The sequence below is a fragment of the Tiliqua scincoides genome, chromosome 16, assembly GCF_035046505.1.
Source record: "Tiliqua scincoides isolate rTilSci1 chromosome 16, rTilSci1.hap2, whole genome shotgun sequence".
NCBI lineage: Eukaryota > Metazoa > Chordata > Lepidosauria > Squamata > Scincidae > Tiliqua > Tiliqua scincoides.
Window position 1 is genome coordinate 7,522,937 of NC_089836.1, and position 24,816 is coordinate 7,547,752.

Sequence of the window (24,816 nt, forward strand, 5' to 3'; positions counted from 1 at the left end):
AGGCTCATTTGAGGCATAGGGGGATGCTATTTGAGGACATAGAAGTGGGGGAGCCCAGGAAGCTTCCATGTTGTCACCCTCATTGGGTGAGCAGAGAGGACGAGGAAAGGCCGTGTGATCTATCTGGGCTGACCATCAGATAAGGCACAGGAAGGAGATCTGTCGTCATTGCCCTCTCTGAACATGTCAACAGGGTGGAGGAATGTTTTGGAGGGCGGGTTGTGGAATGAAAAGCGAGAGAGATGGGGTGGAGGGAGGGAGACTGTAGGGCTGCTGGCCAAGGCAGCCCGGAAGTGTGAGCAGGGCTGTCTGCCCCATGCGATGTCTGCAAAACCGGTGGAAGAATCCACACCTGGAGGACAGAGAGACAAGAGGCAGCTGTTTTCCTTCCTGGAGCTGAGGGAGGCACCTGGAGGAATGTGCTGGAGAGGGCTGTCCCCCTCAGGCTGGAAAGTGCTGTTGCCGACCAGGTGGTTTCGCTTGATTTCTCCTGGATATGGTTGGCGTATCGATACGCTGTCCCCGCCTGCCTGGGGAGAGGGAAACATTGTTTACCTGATTGTAAGGCTGGTTACTTGGAAGTCTAGATGGGGATGAACATCTGGGAGGCCGCTGGTGGGAACAGACCGCTGGGCTCGGTCCATCTTTGGTTTGCTCTGGGAACAGCGATGCTTTATCTTGGGCTGCAGGTGGGTGTCACATTTTCGGAGGAGAGTGAGGAGGAACTGTGTCTAAGAGGAGGCCAGGCTGCACCAGTCAGTGTCTGAAAACGGCCTCGTTATTCCAGTGTGTCTGTTATTTAAAAAAAAAAAATCATTCACTTAATAATTTGCGAAAGTCACATTCATCTCGTTGTCATTTCATTTGTTTCCCTTGTAAAAGGACTTGTTGAACAATAGTTGCCGATGGCTGCGACACCAGCAGAGCTTTTTTGGAGTGGCTGCTGTCTTTTTCAGCCTGCATGCTTGTATGGTGCGTGGCTCTGGGTGCTGGGGGCAGTTGTTGACGATGGGGGCCACTTTTTTAGGTATAGACTGCTGCTTTTTGTTCTTCCCCAGAATGCCCTGGAGCAACCCGATAGCCAAGCATTCTGGGTAAGGAACAGCCCCCAAGAAGCAGCTGTCAAAATATACAGGTGTTGGCAAAAGAAAGTTTTAATCTCATACACACCCCACAAGGACCAATGTGTGATTAACCAAGTGCAATTTGGGTTGTGTTTGTTTTGATTAGCATCCATTTTGCAGCTGTGACAAACCCGTGGCTCATTGTAAAACAATTGCAAAATCCAGTGGCGTCCAGGAGGAAAATAAAAGATACTGGTGTGTTCAGCTGAAAGCACCCCTGAGAGAGAGAGAGAGTGTGATATCTGAGCCAGGGAAGAGAACAGAGCCCTGGCCCTCATGGCCCTCCAGCCCTTTTGGTTAGAAGCAAAAGTCCTCCCATAAGTGCCACCAGCTGGAATTTACCTGTGGATAATAAAACAAGTGGAAATTGAATCAGAGGGAGAGCACTGGGCACAGCAGCTCCATAAATTTACATGAGGAAGTTGCTCCCCTGTAATAAAGTTACTCTCTCATTTAAAACATGCACTGGTATGGATTGAGTGGTGGATGCGCTTCTGACTCTTAAGTGTGTCCCTTGGAAACCTGAAGCGTTGACACGACCTGCCCAGATTTATGGCTGGGCCCCCACAGTCTGTCTTTTTAAGGGTTCTTTTATTGATCTGCGTTCTTCTCCTAACTACAGGGGGTTATTGATCTGGGGGAGCGGGCTGCCCTCTCATTCTCGCTTGCAGGTTTTCACTATGATTCGGCATGCAAGAAAATTAACAGCAGGAAAATGGGAAAGTAACAGCTCATTCGGTCCTGGCTTCTGGGGAGAGGGTTTGCCAAATGCCCGGAGACCACAACGTTATGCATTGGGTAGAGGGGAGAGAGGGGTATTTTTTCCCCTCTCACACGGCACCAGAAGCAGGGGACATCCACTAAAATTGAGAGTACTGCACAGGAAGGATGGCAAACACACAGAGCAAGTGGCTAGTCCTCTGGTAACTTGGAGGCAGGGCTACGGCGAAGCCTGGCTTTTGTTCCGTTTTCAGGCTGCAGGACCAGGTGCGTGGGGAGGGGCTGTTCCTTCGCAGGGGCAGAGCACATGCCTTGTGCAGGATCCATCCTTGGCTTCCCCAAGAAGTGGTGGGCAAGCCCCTTCTCTGCCTGAAATCCAGGAGAGCTGCTGACAGTCAGCTAGACAGGCCACTGATTGGACTCCACTGACAGCATCCTGTCTACTTAGCTTTACTGGTCAGACTGGTTAAATATTGGCTGGTGGTGATGCTACCAGCGACCATTGTGTTTTGATCACTGTTCAGCACCATAATAAGCCGAAAGGAGAATATTTCTAGGAATGACTCCAGATTCCAGAATTCAAGTCTCTATGTATAAAGCAGGGGTGTCCAAAGTTTTTGGCAGGAGGGCCACATCGTCTCTCTGACACTGTGTCGGGGGCGGGGGGGGGGGGAAGAATTAATTTACATTTAAAATTTGAATAAATTTACATAAATGAATTTATTAGAGATGCAACTTATATGAATGAATGAAGGTCTTGCAATAGCTCAAGGCCTATAAAAGGCCTTGCACAAAGCAAGGCTGGCCTTTCCTTTGCTGCCGCTACTGCATCATAGACATGAAACAACAAGCATTGGAGGGAGCCCTCGTCCCACAGCTCACGCGAGAGGTCAAACTGTCGCCCTCACTCTGAGAGCTGTTGCGTTGGGCCTGCATGGGCTCCAACAAATCTCCAGAGGGCAAGAGGCTCATTGGAGACTGGGGGCTCCCTGAGGGCCTCATTGAGAGGCCTCGAGGGCCGCAAGTGGCCCCAGAGCCGGGGTTTGGGCACCCCTGGTATAAAGGGCCATGAAACCTGCTTGTTGGTGAAAACATTGGTGGGCCTTTTTTCTCCTCTGGATGGTGCTCAAGGCCACAGACAGCCAAGTCATTAGGACAAACTTAAACAATCCGAACGGAACAGGAGCCAGAAAAAAAACAACACCTCCACCCATTGGCATAGTGCTAAGTGGTTGGGGGAACAGGCTGCCCCCTATCCAGACAACTGCAGCAGCAGCCGCTCTCCCAAACCGAAGCAGGTGGCATGGCTACAAAATAATAAGAGCCAAACAAAAAGTGCAGGCGTCAAACCTTTCAGTCTTCAGGTGCCCTCTGGGATGTGCGCCTCCCGTTCTCTCTGTGTGCGAGGCCAGCCAGCGCTCCTGTCTCCCTTCACAGTCAGGTCTCCTCCTCACTGGAGCCTGATTCTTCTCTCCCTTGCTAATTACATTCAAGCAGCTGCTGTAGGTTAACAAGTGCCTGTATTTTAGGAAGTCAAAGTCATGAATTAAAAACTGTTTCATGCAAACTCCCGGCAACCTTGGAAAAGAACAGAGAGATTTTTTTCCCCTCTTAAAGGGGGGGGGAATCTAAAGTTTAGCTGCTTGAAAGAGGAGACCCTGTGCTCTCCTGCGACTCTCCTGAGCACAGTCATTAAAGAGTCGGTGGTGCCTTTTAAGTCTGGGTTACAGGCCTGAAAAATTCACATTTGCAGTTCAATATAGGGAGAGGTTGTCTCTCCCCTCTAAAGAGCAAGGAATCGGGCATATTTGAAAGCTTTCCAGGACTTCTGAACTGGCTCCTCGCATAGCAAGGATCCAAGAGGCACCCCAGTGCTTGGAAGTCTTACCTTGAACCCAGGACGCAAAGGTGGTGCTTCAGCAAAGAGTGATGGGTGGAGGAGCTTGAGGGCCAGTCCCGGAAGGGTCAGTGCTGACTCCTGAAATGGCGCTTTTATGAAAATCTCCCAGGATTCAAGGGTGCCAAATGACACCGCCTTTGATCCAGAGTGGATCCAGCGCAATTATTTAATCACAATATCTCAAGTGTCTCCCGAGTGGGCACATTTCAGGGTATCTGAAGGGATCTAGGCCAGGTGCCATCACCATATCCTGTGGCAAGGAGTTTCACAGACTGGGTAAAGAAATATTTCCTTTTGTCTGTTCTAACTCTCCTGACATTCAATTTTAGTGGACGTCCTCTATGTGTACACCTGTTAACCAGGTACATATGAAGGATATTTACAACTGGGTGCACCCCTGTTTAACACGTTAACAACCTTGTGCATTCACACACAGGGCCAGGCAAGCCTTCCTTCTCGCTCGACTTGGGTTGTGTCTTGGCACGTAAGCCTGCAGGGAGGGGCTGTCCATTTTTAATCTCGGCAAGGCGCCTCTGTCTCCTTTCAGCAGGCGATAAATAATTGATCTGCAGAAATACAGTTCTAATATTTATTTTAGCAGAGCAAGGAGATGGGCCTGCCACGTGAGGAGACTTCGCATTGGTGGTTCTGGCTTGACTGAGCCTCTAGTTCGGGGGGGGGGGGAGGCATGCATGCAAAAGACCCCAGCTGGAAAGGACTATGGGGTGCAGTGCTGGGGAAGGCCTGAGGCCACTGCTAGTCAGAGTTCTGGCCTGACTCTGCAGCAGTGACCTCAGTTTGACTAGCCATGACGATGCTTGTTCAGCCTCCCTGATTCAGCGGCCCTAGAGGCAGCCCCCCACTTTGCTTGAGGAGGAGAGGGCTCAATGGTTGCACCCACTCCCCTTCTTGGAGAGGTTCCAGCTGAGGGCCCTGCTGCAGGTTGAGTCAGACCAGTACTTGGATGGGCAGGACTCTCAGGTAGAGAGGTCACTTCCCTGCGGTGGCAGATTGGAGACCTGTAGAGGCAGGAGAGCAGCTCCTGAGGGTGACTTGGTGGGCCAGTGCCCCTCACTCTCTTCCAAGCCTCCCTGGGGTGGCCCACGGGTTCCAGGGCAGGGAGGAGGTTGTGTAAGGAGGGCAAGGCACGCCTCCCTCTGCAGGCCTGTACTTATCATCCCTGCCTCCTGGCTGTGCTCTCAGACCCAAATGCAGGTGCACATTGGGAATGGCACAAGTGGGCTGGTCCCCAAAAATGACGGTTGAAAATACAGACCAGGCTCTGAACTGAAGAACCGGCCCAGGAAGACTCTCCACAAGGGCCCGGCTGGTTTCTGCCCAAAGCTGCCCCAGATAACATTTTGCTCTGCGGCTGGGACACGGCACATCTGGAAATGCCCAGCCTGGGCTCTCCATCCACGTGGCATGCACTGCATTTAGCCTTGGCAGGAGTGGAGAGTGGGCGGCTCCCGCCGGGCCTTATAATTTTCTCCGCCATCCCCTAAAATCACGTCCCACTCCCAGGGTTCGCTCTGCCACTTGTGGCCTCCATCTGGACTCTCCCTTTGAATGCAGGTTGCAACTAAGGGCTACCCAGTCCTTTTGGTTCTGGACCACATCCAGTCCCTGTTCACAGATTTAAAAGGGGCACATCAAAAGTGCTTTCTGAAAGCGAAGCCTGGCGGATGTGCACGCAGGGCGCAACCAGGGGGCAGGGAGAGGCCAGGGGGCTGGCTGGCTGGCAAAACTGCACGTGTGTCGTGTCAGTCCCGTCTCAGAAGGAGCCTGTTATCCTCCCCCCATCCCTTTTCTGGGAATATGCCTGCCTGCTCTCCAACCAAGTGGTGTTCCGTCTCTGCCACTCTCCCAGGTGCCACACTCACCCACTCTGTTTACCTTCCGGCAGTCTGCGTTCCCGGTTGCCAATTACTTGCTTGTCGGTGTCTGCTCTCTTCCAGCAGTCTGGATAAACACGGGGAAGGCAGAATGTGAAGGAACAGGCTTCTGACGGCTGCATGGGGGGGCTGGAGGGGGGGTCGAAATCTGTCATTGTCTCTGGCCTTGTTTGCGCTGCTGCAGAAGCATCTTTTCAGCACACCAAGTATCCCACGTGAAGCGCTTTCCAGTGTTTATGCCAATAGCAGCGTGCGGGACCAATGGTTGAGCAGTTGGTATTATTGCATGCATTTCCCCCCCCCCCCCAAAAAAAAAAAACATTTGGCGTGGAATAGAAAATGGTGGCCTGGCTGACATCAAATGGAACCATGTACGCACGGTTTTGATGGGTTATTGAGTTTGAGCATGGAATATGAAATGGTTGGCAACCTTCAGTCTCGAAAGACTATGGTCTAAGCTTACAGCACCTGGTATTCCCAGGCGGTCTCCCATCCAAGTACTGACCAGGCCTGACCCTGCTTAGCTTCCGAGATCATGGTAGAAGCCTACAGCACCCGGTATTCCCAGGTGGTATGCGCTGGTAAAACAATGCAACAAAGGAATGTTGATGCAATGTGTGTGTTTGTGTGTCTAATAATGGTTTATTGAAAGTGAGCAGGATTTCCCACTTTGCCCAAGGCGAGTTGAAGCCTCCTCCCTTGCACCCCGGCCCTGATTCAAATCAGACCCCCCCCCCCCCGGTGATTGCGTCAAAATTCACTTTCTGCCCAGTTTCACCAGCGCGCACAGGTGCGGCTTCCACTTTGGGCAGTGTTTTATCAGAGAGAATGCAATTGCACATAAGGTGGTCTCAGAGTTGCTTTGGAATGGGGGTCTCAGCGCTTACACCGAGGGGGGATGAGGAAAGGCACCCCAAGGAACTGAAGGACTCCAGTGCTTGGGCCGTAAAGCAGAATTTGGAATTGAGGGGAAGAGCAGAGAAGCCTTTTTCTTGGGTTGGTTCTGCAGGTTATTTGGGGCTCCAGAATCCCGGGAGAAACGGGGAAGAGGGTTTTGGAAGCGTCCCCTTGGCAGGAGGACAGCCGGACTGGAGGCAGAGCCGGGCTGTGGGGGCACCAGAGACCAAGCGGTCAGGGAAGGCTGTGGCTTCCCTGGGCTCCTGGGTGGTGACACTGGAGGAGATTGCAGGCCCCAGAGAGGGTGTGGAGATGAGAGGGCTTTCTTTGCAGGCCTTCGGGCACTGAGAGTGTGCCAGTCCAGCTGGGGGAGCTGCGTCCAGACCTTGGCACAGCCACTGGCCACCCAGATTCCCTTCTGCCACGTGGAGGGGGCCAGCACCGCGGAGTGGTGGCCAGGCTAAGGTGGAGGCCTTTGACCCCTTGCCCCCACCCTGGTCCCCCTTGCGCCTCTGTGCAGGGTGGCAGAGGGGGTGCCCCGGGTGCCTCTTTGTCCCCAGCTGGTCCGGGCCCCTAAGAGAGGGTGGGGGGGCCAGGCAGACTGGCCCGCAGGGGAGGCGCCTGCCTCCCCAGCCAGGTCCCAAAGAGAGGGTGCCCCGCGCGACCCCGGCAGAGGGGTGCCCTGAGCATGTGCAGAGTGCGATGCCCCAGCCAAAGCCCGCCCTGCAGACGTGCGCGGGAGACGCGTGTCTGCCTGCCTGCCTGCCTGCCCGCCCGCCCGCCCGGCCAGGCACCCGCCCTTGGAACCGGTTTGGTGCGCAGGGAGGCAGCGGCGGGAGGAGGCGCTTCTCCGCCGAGTGCGGGCGGGCGGGCGGCTGGCTGGCTGGCTGGCTGGCTGGGGAGCCCCCGGCCGCAGAGCCCGGCAGGCTGCAGGGGCGGCCGGCACGATGGAGGTCGGCGGCGGCCGCGCTGCGGAGCGCCCGCAGGGGAGGCGCCGCCGCCGCCTCCTTCCTCCTCCTCTCCGAGCGGCGGAGGCAGCCCAGGTAGGCGGGCGGGCGGGGCGCGGGCTCAGCTCCAGCTGGCACTCCTGCCCACCTCTGCAGGGCCGCGCCGTCGCCCACGCCTGGGCTCCGGGTGGGAAAGCGGCCCAAGACCCCAAGCCCCTTTGCCCATGGCGCACGGGGCACCTCTGGGGTGGCGGGGCTGTTCCTCCCCACCGCCCCTGATGCGGGCAGAGAGTGCACAGGGCAGCATGCCTGGCACAGGGGCCCAGCTCTCCCCCCTCACTCCCTGCCCAGCACAGTGGCCCCCAGCTTGTGGCTGGCCAGCACGTGGCATGCCAGGGCCCCACAGGAGGCCGGGGCCGCTCCGCCTGCACCCCCGAACCCTCCCTGGCCTGGCAGGCGCTCATGTCCCCTCCATGCGCTCCAAGTCCGGCCGTGCACTTCCCAGTCCTTGAGCTTGTTTGTGCTCCTGTATCAGTTGGCTTGCATTGGTGTGTTTGGTCTCTGGAGTGTGTGTGTGTGTGTGTGTGTCTTGCCTGTGTGTGCTGTTCCCTGGGCTGAAGGTCGGCAGCTCTGACCAGGAGAGGCCACAGGACCCAGTTCCTGCTCAACCACAATGGAACTGGTGATGGTGATCATAGTAACTCTGTTTTGGTTGTCAGCTGTCCGGTGCACAAACCTGGGGGGCTTGCCTTGATGAGAAGCATCTGGAAGAGGTTTTCGCTGCACCCCCCCCTCCCGAGACAAAGGTCAGGTTTGGCTGGTTAACGGAGCCACCCCCCCCCCCAATGCTAGGTGCTGTTCAGGATGCATAAGGTCTCTGCCCCTGGCATGCTACAGAAAAACATGAGGCAGGTCAAGGCGAGAAGGAGTATGCTGATTGAAACCGAAGTGGTGGCCACTGGCACAGTGCTGTTTTGTTTTTGACTGGGGGGAGCAACCTCTTTATTCTGCAGTTAAACACCTTAAACATGTGCCATTTTTCACACATTTCTTAAGGCAGTTTACAAGCTAGTGTCACAGGGGGGGCAGTGAGGGCCGTGTGGCGAGTTGCAAGTTCCTAGCTCATGTCTCAGCTCCACCGTGAACTGGGTGGCCTTAGGCAGGTGGCTGCTTCTCGGCCTCAGTCTTCCCAGGCTGTGATATGGGGACACCCACTTGCAGTGCTGTTCTAGGGGCCGCACTCCAAGAGCGCCTGTGAAGCGCTTTGCATCTAAGGCGGTTGATGGGCAAAGCAACCACAATCACATCTGATATTGTCTCCTTTTCCCACCCCTTTTAAATCATTTTAAACTATTTGTGCCTCAGTTCCCCTCCTGCAAGGGGGAATGCAATAATATGCATATTAATCTGATTTATTTCCAGCCTGCTCTACAGTCCAAATGATCCCATGGCAGGACTCAGTTCCAGGGGTGTGATTTTTTGCCCCCTGAAATTCCTGCAGCGTTTTAAAGGCGCAAGAGCCTTTGCTTCTAAACATGGTGACAATCTTTGCATGTGCCTGGCTTAGAACCATCAGCAGACTCTCTGTGTGCAGAAAAGCAGCCGCTGGGGACGGAGGGGTGGGGCGTACCTGCTGAGACTCCTGGCAACCTCCATTACTCATCCCGCCTGCTGCTTGGTTCTGGGTCGTCGCCCGTCCTTTTGGCAAAACGCCTGGTGTGTCTATTTATTTGCCGAACCCGCCTTCCCCAAATTAAACCGCCCCAGCCAGCTTGGCAGGGAGGCTCCTTTAGGTGCTGTGTTTCCTTGCAGTCCTTTTTGTCCTTCGGTGCTCCAGTGTCTGTGTGAGTGAGACACACACTGTTGCATTACCCCCTCTGATGGTGTCTGGCTGGCTCTTGAGACAATGATTTTGTCCAAGATCAACCACACTTGATATTAAGATTATTAACATCACAAACGTTGCCTTGGTGATTTTTGCAACAAATTATATGGTATTATCCCCTTAATTATCCCCATAATTATTCCCATCCCTGCAGATCCGTGGGGGGGGGGGATGACTGAGGCTGGAAGTTTGTGGCTCACCTAAGACGAACTGGTGAGTGTTTAAGTTAACTCGGCCATGAGCTTCCCACTTCAGATGGGTTTAGCTGCTATCCTAAATTAGCTCTGTGGATGTTAAGATATTTGAATGCACCTCCTCCAGTTTCCCAGTCTAGATGTGTTCCAATCCAGGCCCGAGTCAAGCTGAGAAACTGCTTTTTGGGGGTGTCAGAACTCAGCTTGAGAACTTATAAAGTCCCAGTACATTGTTCCTCTGAGCAAGTGTAGAGGTTTTTTAGCTTCCCTGTACGTGGGAGATCAGAGGTTTGGATTTCCACAGCAGAAGACTGTGATTTGGAGCAGTTCTCGAACTCAGCACTTCTCTGTTCAGAAATCAAGGGTTTTTATCTCAGTACTTGTTTTGTATTCCTTGAAATACGCAGGGCTTTATCTCCGGTTGTGGCCTTGTTTTCTGACTGCTGAGATTTCATAGACTTCCAAGGCTACCCTTGCACCCATGAGGTCTAGAAACTTGTTTTTTTGTAGTGGCAGCTGAGGTTCTCCAAAGTCCTCACATGGTGCTTTTTTTCCTGCACTCTTGCAGGATTTCCACAAGCAAAGCCTCCCTGTCCAGGGTTCACAAGGCTTGTCTCGCACCTTTCTCACTCCTTAGCCCCAGCATGAATTTTCAGCTAGATTTTAGCCTTCTGGGGAGGGGCTGAGAGTGCAGATGTCCTTGCTGCAGTTCTGGGTTGGGGAGGGCAGGGCCCAGAGATGTGGGCTGCTGCCAACAGATTTGTGGCGCTGAGGCAATAAAGCAAATGACTTCAGCAGCAGCTTTTAAAAACCCCATTGCCTCATCGCGCAGCTGGGAGCACCTGCCAAGAAAGGTCTCCGTGGGCTCGTGTCACAAGGGTGCCCTTGCCATTGTCTGGGTGTGGGGGAGCCAGAGATGTACCAAAACACTAAGGCACATTCATCGGGGGTTGCTGGCCTTCTGGAACCTCCTCCTGGCTGGTCTGCCCTCCATTTTGTCACCCTTAGCACGCTGCCATCCACCTTACAAAAAAGAGAGGCCAGTTCCCTGCCCCAGGAGACTTCCAATTTGTGCCTCTGCGCATGGGGAACAATGGAAACAGGAGGGCATCTGCTGGCTGCTGAGACTGATGGGTTGCTAGAGAAGTGCCCTGACTTGGCAGTTGGTTTTGAAGTCGCTGTGAAAGCGCAATGATCTCATCCAGCAAGGGGGATTCGGGGCAGGGCAAAGAAAGGCATGTGATTGTCTGCGGCTGCAAGACGTTGGAAGTGGCGTGGCAGGGAAGCCCATCAGTAGCTCTGGCCAGTTGCGCCACAAGATGTTTGCACCCCGATGTTTAGCCAGGCGTAGCTCCCTAACAGCTCGCAGTCAACATCCACCAGAAAGGCACTATAATTTGGGGACGTGTGTGTGATGGTCGCTTCTGCTCGCAGTGAGGTTGAGGGGCCACAGACACCGTCTAATTGTTGTCATACTGGGTAGCAGAGCCTCCTTGTTCAGGAGCACTGTACCCTAGGTGCTGGAGATGGGCGTTGCCTGTATGCCCTGCTCTTCTTAGCCCTCCCGAGCTTCAAGCCAGAATGGAGCGCAGGACCTGCGTGTGTGCAGGTAGTCACACCAGACTGGCATGCAGCAGGTGGTATTGATCAGCTGGCAGATAAGTGTTGTGGACACCCCTGGAAAGGTCCCCTTATCAGGTACCGGGCTGCTGCGTACAACATGCCGTTGCTTTGCCCTGGAAAGTGCCCCTGTCAGCGTGGCTGGTGGTGATTAATTTGTCGCCAGCTCCTTTCCTCGCTGCTCAGGACTGAGCTCATAAATCCTCGCCTGCGCTGCAGTCTGGCCAGCAGAGCCCGGCTGGAGGGTCCTGGGGCAACTTGTCGGGGCTGCAGTTGGCTCAAGGGGCTGGCTGGAACCCTCCTTCCCTTGGTATGGAACACGCCATCCTCCCCACCCACCCGCATCTAGCATCTTATAGCAGAAAAAAAGCCCAGCTCTGCAGCTGTGTGCGTGCAGACTTGAAAGCTCCGGAAGGGTAGCCTGACAGTGGGGTTTTGCAGTGCTGCCCAATACGTGGGTCCAGCATGTTCTTAATTCCTGCAGGGCAGTGCTGGTGAGGTAGGCAGTCAGAGCTCAGCCCCTGCTGGGGTCCAGCCGGGGCAAGACCGCCTGGATTGGAACACAGCTGCCAATCAGCACATGAAAACATTAACCAGGTAGACCACGGGATAAAAGGCAGGGGTCTGGGGGCTCACCTATAGCTCATTAGCAGCACGTATGCTATTTTGCATGCCAAAAAGGTTCAAATCCTGGCCTAGTCACTAGTTAATAGGCTCAGCAGAGCTGGTCATATCAAGCTTTTAAACATGGCATTTGGAACATGAGAGAAAGGGGCGCCACCCAAGGATGTGAGGAGAGAGGACCACCCCCACTCAGACCCAGAACTCTTGGGGGGGGCCTTTCCTGGGCTGCAACCCCACAATTGCAACCAAAAAAATGGAGGCAAAATTATTGATCACACTTGAGGTTGTGCATGCAAGCTTAAGTGTCTGCATGGAGGAATCACTGGGTGACATGTTTTGTTTTTATATCATGTGGAGTGCGACTATTCAACAGGACCAGGGCCAGCTCAGACTCAAGCACTATCCTAGGTGGAAATTAGTTTTGCTCTCCTGCGGACAGTGGAAGATAGAGGGGAGACTGTGTGTCCCTTCAAGGATTTTCTTGACCATTCTGTTTCCCTGACTCCAAAAGTGAACTGAGTGAGGAGAAAGATCTGTGACTGGAAAAGTTGTGGGGTTGGAACCTTGTGCCCCAGATTGTGTTGTCCTAGTGGTCTGGGTTGGGGTGCGGCAATTATTTTGGCCCTTGAAATTTTTCCAGGATTGCCTCCTGATGCCTTAAGTGGCCTTAGAAAAATACAAATACAACTGAACTGCAAAACTCCCCTATTTCCCCGGCTAACTGGGCAAGAGACACTTACTCAAGTGGTGTTCCTCTTATATTTAGCAGGGAGAGTAACTGTCCCTCTTCACTCCAGCAGTGTCTTTCCTGGTGGCTGTTTGCTGGTGTTCCTCTGCATCTTTTTAGGTTGTGAGCCCTTTTGGGACAGGGAGCCATTAGTTGTTTAACTTTGTCTGTAAACCATTTTGTGAACTTTTTGTTGAAAAGCAGTATATAAATACTGATGATGATGTTGACTATTCTAAAGAATAAAAGAATAGCAGCTGGAAATATTTTGCACTGTGGCTTGATGCAGGAGCAGTCTACCTGAGTCACAAAAGGCTTGAATTGCAGCAGCAAGCCCTCCCTTTTGTAAAAAAAAACACAACCCAGTTGTTCTTTGCTTTTCTTCTGTGTGGGAGGCTGGGGGGGGGGGAGGGAACAAGAATCTGGCCTTAGGTGAGGATGTGACTAGTTTTTGGCCTGCCATCAGATTTCTCCCTCCTTTTCTCAGAAACCAGATGGCAAAGTCCAGGTGTGAGGAGAGATCCCTACCTGTGCTGGGTGGAACAGAGATAAGAGGCCGTAAAAATTCCCTTTCAAAGGGTTCCGAAGAATGTGCAGCTCCTGAACTTTGGACTGTGGCTGTTTTAACAAGACTGACTGGGACAGTTTTGAGGGTCCACTGGGATGGCCAATCCCACTCCCCCCACGGGACACGTGATCCACTGGGGGGTGCTTAACAACCTGCAACTCTTTGTCTCTCCTGTCCTGCTGAGCACAAGGAGACTATTTCCACTAGAGTCTCCCATGCTCTACTTGGAGCGAAGTTGGCTGAAATTCAACAGGTGCAGTTCTCCCATCATAAGAACATAAGAAGAGCCCCGCTGGATCAGGCCATAGGCCCCTTCTAGTCCAGCTTCCTGTATCTCACAGCGGCCCACCAAATGCCCCAGGGAGCACACCAGATAACAAGAGACCTCATCCTGGTGCCCTCCCTTGCATCTGGCCTTCTGACATAGCCCATTTCTAAAATCAGGAGGTTGCATGTACACATCACATCAATGTGGTGATGCAGAAAGCTGTAGCATTTGCATTTCTGCCCCTTGTGTGACCTCAAGGGGTCACAGGAGGTCCTGTGACCCACCAGAAAAGCAACCGACCCTCTGTTTTCCCCTCAACTGCAGGGGGTCTGGTGTGTGTGGGGGGGCCATCAGGCTTGGAACAGGGAGATCCAGGTTCAGAAGTTGAAAAGTGTGGCTCCTTCCTCTCTTTCTCCACCTAAGCTACCACATGCTTGCTGGGCTAAGCTACCTAAGTTTGCTGGGAGGACAAAATGGGGACAGACCCTCTGGGCTACCTGGAAGAAGGGTGGGACTCTTAACAAGCCCAGGTATGACTAGGATCTGGTTAAAGAACTATATCAGTGCAAGCCTAGGCATGTCTACTCAGAAGTAAGCCCCACTATATTCAATGGTGCTTACTCCCAGGAAAAGCTGCAACTTTGCAGCACAATCCTGTGCATATAAGTAAATGTTGCTATAATGGACAGCAACTGTTACCCTACACATGCCCAATCTTGTCTGATCTCGGAAGCTAAGCAGGGTCAGGCCTGGTTAGTACTTGGATGGGAGACCGCTTGGGAATACCAGGTGCTGTAGGCTTAGACCATAGTCTTTCGAGACTGAAGGTTGCCAACCAACCAATCTATGGATTGAGGCTTCTGGGGCCAGAGTTGTCTTCAAGAGAGAAATGCATTTTTGGGTTCCCAGGCCACAATCCTAAAAAAAAATCAGAATAATTCCAGGTGTTTTGCCCCCACTGTGTGTGACTTTCTCAAGGGAAGATCTGGCTACCCTGTCCCAAAACTCAGGGCTTAGTATCGCCCTCTCACTTGTAAGTCAAAAGCTAAGAGGAAAACAGAGCCCTAAGCCCAAGTCAGTGTTCCTGCTTGCAGCAAAGCTGCGCCCTGTCTGAATGCGAGGGGAAGACTGGGAGTTTTTATAGATGTCTATAATCAGCCCATTGCTGGTCACCCCCAGACCCAATTTCCCCATCACCACATTCATACCTGGCTATTCCAACTTTCTTAAAGGCCCCTATTCCTCCGTCTTGTCCTTACTGAATCTTAAAATCTTGGTTCTACTGGGCACAGGAGGCCAGTCATGGCTGGCGCTGAGTGTTTCCTGTTCGTATGATTTCAGTGCTTGTAAATTTCGATATATCGGCACTCAGTATTGGTGTCCCCTCACCGAGACTTGTGTCTGGGCAAAGCTGTTCCGATGCCTTGCACTCCCAAGTGTGTTTGGCTACTGCTGACTTATCAGCCTATCCAAGGCTACAATCCTATCCATACTTTCCTGGGAGTAAGCCCCATTGGCTATAATGGGACTTACTTCTGAGTAGACACGCGTAGGATTGGGCTCCCAGTCTACAATATCTTTGATGTTCCTTTGTTCTAGACTTGACGACCTCTTGGTTGTGCCAGTGTAAACTTTACTGCCCTTGCAGAGACACTTGGGGAACACTGCCCTTTCTGTTGTTAATAATAATAATACCTGTATTATTATTGTTACGTTCAGTGGGGCTTATTCCCAGGGAAGTGTGCATAGGAGTCTCTCTTTAGCTTATCAAATTAGTTTTATTAACATATTTAATCTGCACAGTGTTGCATTCACTGAAATGAGAGCCAACTCAGACTCACACCTGATTGGTTCCCTGCAGTGTCACAATAACACCTCCTCAGCTCTTGGAACAATCACTCTCATTGGCCAGTTTGAAGGAAATCCACTTTTTGTTACATAAGACAGTTGTGATAGAAAACAGATATTTCAGTGTAGTTTGTTTCCTTGTATTTTGCATTAAATTACACATCAAATGATATACGACATGATTGTATTATTTGAAAATACCAAGTTTTTACCATTTTTGCCTATAGTGGTGTCACCCCCCCCAGAGCATGCCACACAGTGAGGTCTGCGGCCCCTGCAGCAACGCCACTATGCGGCCCCCACGAGTTTTTCCTGTCTCTCAAAACACGGAGCCTGTCCCTTTAAAAGCCATGCTGCAAGAATATTGGCTTTGTTTGAACTGGCCAGGGATTGTTCCCAGTGCACAGCCTGCTGGAACAGCTTCCTGAGGCCAGAGGGAGCTTGCTGGGCTCGGGGCCAAGAGCCGGCATGCCTTGTCCAACTGCTCACACCATACAAGGAGGTCCGAGGCCTGGCAGGCTCGCTTCCTGCTCTGGACGGGGCGGAGGGGAGGCTGGAAGATCTACCGGCCGTCTTCCTTCCCATGCGAAGGAAGGACTAGGAAGTGTGGCTCGCAATGGTAAGTTGCTCTTGCCCTGCGAAGAGTTGGCATTGTTTGGGAAGCACAGACCCTGGGAGCGGTTTGTGCATCGCACGGGGCCGTGCATCTTGGCGCGCTCTGGCTGTGCCAGGCCGCTCCTCCGCCTGGCTGGGTTTCTGTGTTGTGTTCTTGCTTGGGCTTGGAGTTCTCCTCCGCTGCTGCCTCAAACTTTCTTCCTTCTTAATTAATCTTCCCCCAAAAAGAATGTTTGCAAATCCCAGCCAGGACAGACGATCACGTGGCAGGAAAACAGGATATGCTTCTCGGAGTGGGCCTGGTGGCGCTTTGTGCACAGAGAGGACGGATTCCTTGCCTCACTGTCTCCCGGCGACCCAACGATGTGTGTGATTTGAGAGGCAACCCACCTTCAAGAGGCAAGGGAAATCGGATTTGGTTGCTTGGGTTAATTTGGTGGGAGTGGGGGTTAGTGCTGCGTCCCGTCTCTTTCCCTGCGATGCTTTGGATGCGCAGGGCTGTGTCCGCTGCAGGCCAACATACGCAGTCTGCGATGCGGCCTCCCTATCCTCTGGGGCTTCTGGATGTTTGTCAGCTGTGTGGGTAGACAATGCCGTTCTTTTCCCCCTCTGTGCGTTGGGGTTTGAGGGTGCTGGAGGTGTTGTGGGCTTGAATGAGAGACTGCCTGGCTGGGAGATTGGTCAGCAATGTGGGCATTTCTGGGTGCAGTTGGAATAACATGTCAGTAGCACTGATTTCCCCCCCCCCCCAAAGGATGTTGGAGAACTGGGAAAGGTGCAGCTGCAATGATAGGGAGGGCTGGAGAATATTCCCTGTGGGGAAAGGCTCCAGCACTTGGGGGTCCTTGGTTGAGAAAAAAGGCTGGGAAGAGGCGTGGTGAGAGAGGGTTGGCAAGTGTTGGCAGAGAGACATCATCCTCACCCCCACCCCCAGCGTGGCACAAAAAGAGCCCAGGGTGACTCCATGGGAGGGACAGGAGGGTGTGTTTGTTTTGTGCAGAGCGTTGTTGGCTCGCGGTGTCTGCCTTGGTGGGATGGAGTGGTGGCCGCCAGCTCAGGTGGCCTTAGAAGGTGGTTTGGCATATCTGTGGAGGAAAAAGAGACATCTGTCCCTGGATATTAGGAGTGGTTGCCTGGAGCTTCCCTCTTCAGAGGCAGTGTACCTCAGAGTGCGAGATTCTGCAGGTTACAAGTGGGGAAAGCTGTTGCTATCACACCGGTCTTGTGGGCTTTCTCAGGGGCACCTGGTTCCCCACTTTGAATGGGCTCTCCTGGGTCCCATCCTTGCCTGATCTTGTTAATGTGGACTGGGTGCCCCTTGCAGCAAGTGTGAGGAGGTCTGGTCCAGCTCAGGGGACCAGCCCAAGTTTGCTGGTGTGGGAGAAGAACTGCCGTTCTCGATTGAAGCTTTTATTTTTGGATTTGTTGCCAAGGGATGTGTGGGGAAGGGATCGGGCCTGACCACGTGCCGTAGAAGACAGCCACATCTTCTTAAGCAAGGATATGCCCAGTGGCAAGGAGAAAGTGCTTTGACATGCTCAGAGACACCACACTGAGTTCATATCCATTTCTTTTCACAGGGGGGGGTGGCCAATTGATGGGAGAAGGTGAGTCAAAGTGGATGTGGCTGAAATAAGGGCAGAACTGCAAGACCAGCCTCTCTTGCAAGAACTTTTTCCCCCTCCTTCCTTCATTTAACCTTTTAGGCTCCTTTGGTTCTTGCCATCCTGGTGGGTTCTCTGCCCGCCAGCCCCCACTTTCAGTGCACGCTCAGGAATGAAGTGGAGACTCTTGATTCTGATATTCAGAGCATGGAAGCGAGTGGGGTTTATTACAGGTGTACTGGCATGTGCAGAAAGGACTCGGACTTCTGGAGGGTCGCAGGAATATATGAGGCTGCCATACTGAGTCAGACCCTTGGTCTAGCTAGCCAGGTAATACCCCCACTGGCTGGCAGCAGCTCTCAAAGTTCCTGTATGCAGACAGAAATTTTTCGGTGTCCAGCCCAATGAAATGGGGGTTTAAACATGGGACCCTCTGCACACAGAGCAGGTGCTGTTCCACTGGGCTACAGCTCCACCCTAGATTGCTAACCTCAGAGTAACTACCCCAGCAGTGCCCACTTCTCTAGCCATTCCAGGCAGAAGGCAGCAAATCTGTGATAGAGAAGGGGACTCGGCATCCTGGAGGGCAAAGGGGGTGTGATCTTAGGCACCTGGCATACGAGTGAGCTGCAGGAGGAGAGACAAAGAGGGTCTTGGCGGTGATGCAAGTCCATTTTATTGCAGGCAAAGTGAGGGGTTTGGGGGAGGAAGGGGACATGTGCATGGGTGGGTGGTATACGTTATGTATTCTTTTGGTGACAGGGTCTGTCTTGAGTGCAGGCCTGATAACTTGTGCAATGTGTTTATCTCTTAATGTTACCCTGCACATGCCTGCTCTTGTCTGATCTCGGAAGCTGAGCAGGGTCAGGCCTGGTTAGTACTTGGATGGGAGACCGCCTGGGAATACCGGGTGCTGTAGGCTTATACCATCGTCTTTCGAGACTGAAGGTTGCCAACCATACAGTTGACTATGAGTTAATTTTGGGGCAGGGGGTGATTTCCAAGTGAAGAGGTGCTGGAGGGGGCTCAGACCAGACCGTCACTTGTACCCTCCAACCCCCAAAAGCAACCCCTTGGTGCATTTTAAGTTAGCCACCCGGCTCTTGGTGTGTGGGCGTGGGAAGGCAACACTTTGCAGATGCTCAGAGGCGCCGACTTGCTGGGCTGTGACGTTGAAAACGGCTTTGGGGATCAAAATCCCATCTGCCTGGCATTCTTCTTGAGTGCATCTCTGCTCCCTCCTGCAAGGGCCGTACAAGTTCCTTCCTGGCACCCTGGAAATGTCAGCTGCTTAGTTCAGAGGCTCGTCTTGTCCTCCCTCCCACCTGTCCTGTAAAAAAAAAAAAAAAAAACCACCCCAAAAACACACACTCACCAGAAAAGAAATTCTAATTTCTTCTCTGCTTTGCTGCCCTAGTGAAAGCGCTTTGCATTAATTATTTCCAGCCCTCCAGATAGAGTCCGTTTTTGGCCTCCAGGCATAATTGGGACAGATGTTGGCTGGTTTGGATGGCGGGAACAGCCTTTTTCCCAAGCTCTCAAACTTTTTTTTTTTTAATTGGAAATATCTAATTCCAGAGAGAGGGTGGATTTGGGTATGTGTGTGTTTTAAACAACTGTCAAAACTGGGTCACTCAGATGTGGAAGAGGCGGGGGAGGCATAACGTCTTTGGAAGAAAAGCATAGTCTGTGTGGGGGATTTTTTAATCTGTGCAGCCATTTTGGGACTGTCAGTTTGGAAGAACAGTGATAAGACAGACCCCTCCCCAGCCACATCACGGAGCCCCCACTTAACAGCAATTTTAAGGAAGCAGTCAGCAGGGAAGAGGAGCCCTATTTCAGAGGCCTGGGGCAGCAGGGGTTGGTGCCCTGGATTTTGTCATGGGGCAAGCCTCCTGTGCCCTGAAGGGTCAATTTCATCTCATGCGGCTTCTCCTGTCACAATGAGGTGGCAGCTGGACAAGCTTCATTCCATCCCATTCCATCAATTCTTAAGGCAAAAGTTGGGAGACAAGTTGGTGGGTGTGGATTGGCCAGACTGGTGAAGCTCACTCAGCGGCTTTTGGCCTTTGCTTAGGTCCAAGTTAGCTCGCAAGACTCTTGTGCGTATACAGTGGAGAAGACCACACGGCTGGACCAAACCAAAACCCTCCATCTGGCTCATCAGCAGCTAAGGCAGGATGTGAAGGCACCAGGCCTGCCCCATTTACCCATGCAGCCTTGGGTACTTAGGGGTTGGCTGCCTCTGAACATGGAAGCTCCACGGAGAGACTCCTCCTCTTCCTCTGTGGATTTATCGAATCCTCTTTTAGAGCCATCTGAGCCAGTGGCCACCCCCACATCTGGTGGAGCAGGTTCCCCAAATCCTGTGTTGGCCACCAGAGCTCTTCGGGCAGGGCGAGATGATGGGGCAGAGAGCCGTCCCTCCGTTGTGCTCCCAGCTGTGAGCAGCTGCGCTGCCTGGGAGAAGCAGGAAGGCTGAGATGAGGCCCCAGGAATGAGCCTCCCGGCCAGGAAACGCAGCCCAGCTGTGTGGTGCGCAAAGGAGAAATGGCTCTTCTCCTAGCTGTTGACAGGACAGCCAGGCTCCTTTTTTGGCAGAGTGAGAGGTAGTTTCCCCAAGACCGAGAATTCCTGGGGGGAGAGGGCTTGGGGTTGGGCTGAGCCCCCAGGCCTCGACCCCTTTGCTCCCTTGGCTGAATGGGCTTCTAGTTGTCCACGAGGCAAAGGGAGGCTGCCCACAACAGCACCACAGGACTGGAGATTTGGCTCTGGCTTGAATTCTGAACTCGCTCAAGCATCTGCCTTGCATTTTGGATTTCCAGAAATAATCCCGTAATAATAGCCCTCCACAGCCACTGCCCTGCCACTGAGGCATTGCTCTCCCCATATTGCAGAGGGGGAAGACCGAGGCTGGGAGGGAGGAAAGGGCTCGCCGAGGGCCACCCAAGGGTTCTGTAGTGCGTGCTAGATCCCGGCTGGGGAGTCCTGAGCTGTGGCTCAGTCCCAAGCACCTGTTCTGTGCCAAGCTGCTCTTGTGGGCTCTCACGCTCGGTTGCGGGGAGGGGAGCGACCCAGGATCTGAGACCTGTAGCCCTGAGAGGATTCATTAAAAAGGAATTAATTCCCCGTTTGCCAGGCCGTAATCCCGCTCGATTGGTGCACCCCCAGCCTGTCCCCCCGTCACCCGGCTCTCTCCCTCCTGCCTCGAGTGGCGCTGCTGCGAGGGTTTACAAATGTTCAGAATGGCTCTGCCGGTCCCGGAGTCGCTGGAGAGGAGTGTCAGCTGGTGATTAAAGAACACACACCTTGGAACCATTCCAGACCCAGAATGACTCGGGGAATTAGGTAGAAAGTTTGGGGAGAGGGAGCTAGGCTAAATGTGACAGGGAGGGAGTAAATATGCTCTCAGATATTTTCTGAAAAATCCATTATAGCCGTGAAATTAAATTGAAATGAGATACTTGGGCAGGGAGCTGTCAGAGCTCGGACCTGCTGCTGGCGAGGCCGTCTGTGCCCTGTGGGATCCGTGGCGCTCTGAGAACTGCTGGGCACGAGGGCTGGTGGCATTTAGCACTGTCCACAGGTGCTGGGAGAGCTCAGGTCCTCCAAGACAGACAGGCTGTCATTAGCGCCCACCAGAAACTGCCCCTAAATTGTGGTTAACGAGCTCACTCCCAACTGTGGCTAGAAGGTCATTTCTGGTTAGTGGTCACCCTTGTTGATTCAGTTCAGGCACTGCAGCAAACGATGGTTATTGCCAGAGCCTAAAAGCAAGCAGGGGTCGAGAAGAGAGATGAGGAAGATGCCCCTGGTTCATTTGTAGTGTGGTGCAGTGGTTGGAGTGTCAGACAAGGAATGGATTTTTTGGCTGCAATCTTTGGTGCGTTTGCTCAGACAAGGGAGCGGAGCCAAATCGAACCCAGACCTCGTTAGATTTGCTCCCAGATAAGATTGTGCCCCAGGCGAGCGTGCAAGGAGCTATTTACAAGATTGAGCTACGTGTTCCGTGTCTCTCCCTGCGTGTATCCTCTGGTCTCCAAACCTGGTGGCTGGCGACAGTCCGTTGCAGCCATAAATCTCAGGGAAATTTCCCCGTTAATAGCTGTGCTGCTGTTATCGAGCTCTAAACGACAGAATAAATTAATGTTTGTAAAGAGGGAGGGATCGGGCAGCGGGGGGGGGGGGCGACAGGGACAGTCTAAGAAACAATCTGGTTGCTAAAAGGTGCAGCCAAGCCGAGTGCACCCACATGGCTCACACCTGTGCCTTCCAAGGCCACATAAATCCAGTCTGTCGCTGCAGAGCAGTTGCTGGGGCTGAAGAGGAAGGGAACTTTGCTGGCCCCCTGGACTGCTTGCTGGCTTCCTATTGGGGCACCTTGTTGGCTATGGTGGGAGATAGAGTGGCCTTGCTGGACCTTTGCTCCGACCCTGAGGCATCTGTTCTTCTGGGGAGGGAGGCCAGGAGAGAGATGGTGGGTCAGGCAGTGAGTTTCTCCTGGCCTGGAGCTGCAGAGGGAAGGGTGGCTGAAGAATGATGGATTGCCGCTAACCAGCTGGATCTTTGCACAGGCCCTCCAGGCTGTTGGATTTAGCCAGGGAGGGGGAGGCTCCTTTTTCTTCTGCTTCTGCCAGTTCCTTAATGAGGCTCCTCCTTGAATTTGTTTGCCAGCGAAGTGTGCAGCCCACCTGTTGGTTTGGAGGAAGGGGGAGTGGCGGGGGGCACCTGGGAACTCAAGGCGCTGGCCGAGGTTGTCCCAGATCCGCCCCTGCCTCCCCCAGCAGTTCTGTGGTTTGCCCCTCCTGGGTGCTTCCAGCCCACGAGTTCACCTGCGTTGCAGGTATGGAAACAAACGAACTTGGCAGCAGTGACCAGGGCAAGCAAGTCAGGCCAATTTGCGTAATTTATTCAGCTTTTGGAAACGAGGGGAAGGCGGGACCAGAGCTCAGAAGCCGGGACTGGCAAGCCAGGGGTTAGCCTTACACACGCTTCTCATGTCTGTGTATACCTGGCTATGGTAGATGCCGTTTCCCAGAGTCACCTGTGCAGGTGTGTCCAATTGCAGCCACATTGAGATACGACACAAAGTGTGTCTTTGTCTAATTTGAGAGGGGGTGCTTTGAAATACGCGGTGTGGGTGACCCGACCCAGATCAGAGCCTGTGTCACAGAGCTGGGGGGGGGAGAGCACCCTTTCCCTGTGTGGGGTTTCCCCACCAAGCAGCTCAGTACCACAAAGCTTCCTTTTCACCCCCTTTCTTTTGCCGGCAGCCTTATCAGCAGTTTCTCATCTTCCCCTTCGGCTTCGCAGCAGCTTGGAGGCTTCTTGCGGCATCCCGTCCGCATTCCACCCGTCGGGCCCAAGTCAGGCTCTCACCCTCTGTGGGAAATAAACAGAGAGTTAAAAATAGCTGGCTGTCCTGCCACCCCACCCCCCTTGACACTGTACAGTGCTGGGTGAAAATGCCCTCTTTGTCTCAGAGGCAGAAGCAGTGGATATCTCAAGTACGGTTTGCTGGGGGGCAAACGGGGCAGGGGAGGCTTCAAGCATTCCCAGGGTAGACTGCTCCTACACATAGGAGGACCGACTGTGCTGTCCTAGTTCAGCCACAGGTAGCAGGCCCTCCTCCTCTTCCACCCTAAGAACTTGCCAAATGCCAGCAGGCCTCACCGTACTGTCATTTTGTCACCCCATAATTTCTACCTGCTGTTCTGTGGTAGGATGGCAGGATGCCATCACCACATCCTAAAATCACAGGAGTTGGAAGGGACATAAAAGGTCATCTAGTCCAGCCTCCTGCCTACAGAAGGAAATCCTGCAGAAAGGAGTTCCACAGATTCATTACGTGCTGGGTGAAGAGATATTTTCACCCAGCAGTGGGTCTCTCCAGCCTCGGCTTCCGGCCTCCTGAACGAGGAGTTGCCAAACCAGTCGGCGCACCGGGAATTCCTTGCCCTGGAGGTCCAAAAACCCAGATGTGGGTGAGGCTCACTGTGTAGTCTGAGCTCTGCAGCAGAGGAAGGGGTGGGGGGAAATGAACAAGCACTCCCTTCCACCCATCAGCCAGGCACACCTTTCATCTCTCCCTCCCCTGCGAAACAGGAGCCAAACCTCAGCAAAACGGATCAGGAAAGTCCTTCCATGCCTCAGACTGATTCCATCTTGCATACTACCCCAGCGTGAGAAAAACAACCCTGCAAGGAACCCTTTGTCCAAGACCCCCCCCCCCAAGCTGGAATTACAGGCAGTGACTTCAGCTGCGGAAGTGGGGGCCTGTGGAGGGTTTTGTTCCTCTGCTCTGGAGTTCCAGGCTGGGACTTCCTGTGTTGGTTTGAGCTGCACTCGAGCTTGGCACCTCCACCTGAGGGCTGCCCTTTCCTGGAGAGGTTGCCATCTGCATGCCAAGCAGGGGCTGTTCTGCCACAGAGGGCCCCTCGAGGCACAACTCGCTCTCTAGATCCGGGCCGGACACATCTCGGTGGCGCTGCTGGTGCTCTGTGGTCCAGGCAGGGGAGGGGAGAGAGTCATCCATCAGGAGTGAACTTTCGAAGCAAGGCAGGAAGAAGGATGGGGGTGTCGGGAAGGAGCCGCCGGGTGATGGATGTGCTGGGAGGGGCTCTTGCCTTCAGGGCCCGAGTCCAGCTTTACCTGGAAGGGGGTCGCAGCCTGCTGATGGAGGGCTTGCCTCTCCCATGCAGCTGGTCCTGGGTTCAACCCCAGGCAGCTGTAATTAAAGAATCCCAGGAGAACCAAGAGGAGGCCGGCTGTTTCTGAACAGCCTTGCAAGGAAGCTACTTGGAGAGGGTGCGATAAGGTTTATCACTGGCCGGTGGGCAAATGGAGCCTCCCTATTCAGCACCAGGCTACCTCTGAATGCCCGTTGCTGGGAGAGAAACAGGAAGAGCGTCCTTTTCTTCCTTGCTTCCCGGAGGCGTCTGGCAGGCCACAGGGCTCTTCATGTGTTCTTATTAGCCAGGTCTTATTCCATTCCTGTGGACGGGGCTGCCTTCTGAGCCTTCCCGCCGGCCCTGCTGTGAACAGTCTTCCCCGGGAATGCTCCAGGCCTCTCCGTGAGTGCCGGTGTCAGTGCCTGGGCAAGGGAGACCTCAGGGCAGGGTTGCTGTGGCTGGGGAGGAGCAACTGGGTCAGGCGGCCACCTGGAGTCCCGCCAAGCGGATTCCGCAAGCAAAATTAGAGATCTGACGCCGCTCATCCCATCATGCCCCGTAATCCCCTTTGAAACCACCGCCCAGCCAATGTGGCTTCCAGTTATAGCTGCCCGCAGAGGCCGTGGAAACCCTCTCCCAGACCTGGCTGCGACCTGAGCCTGGTGGCTGGCAGGGAGAGAGAGGCTGAGACCAGGGCCCTTGCGGGGAG

General features: G+C 53.5%; 1 protein-coding gene across 7 annotated transcripts in view; it reads left to right on the forward strand.

The window, feature by feature from the left end:
• The window catches only part of DAB2IP (DAB2 interacting protein), a 95,273-nt gene that overhangs the window by 47,637 nt on the left and 22,820 nt on the right, over positions 1 to 24,816 (forward strand). The window contains exon 1 of one of the 7 annotated variants that reach the window (XM_066610537.1): positions 15,755 to 15,836. The exons of the other annotated variants lie outside the window; for them this stretch is intronic. The gene's annotated coding sequence lies outside the window, so the exon portion shown is untranslated. Of the gene's footprint in view, positions 1 to 15,754; positions 15,837 to 24,816 lie in introns of those variants that run through there. 7 annotated transcript variants of the gene reach the window in all.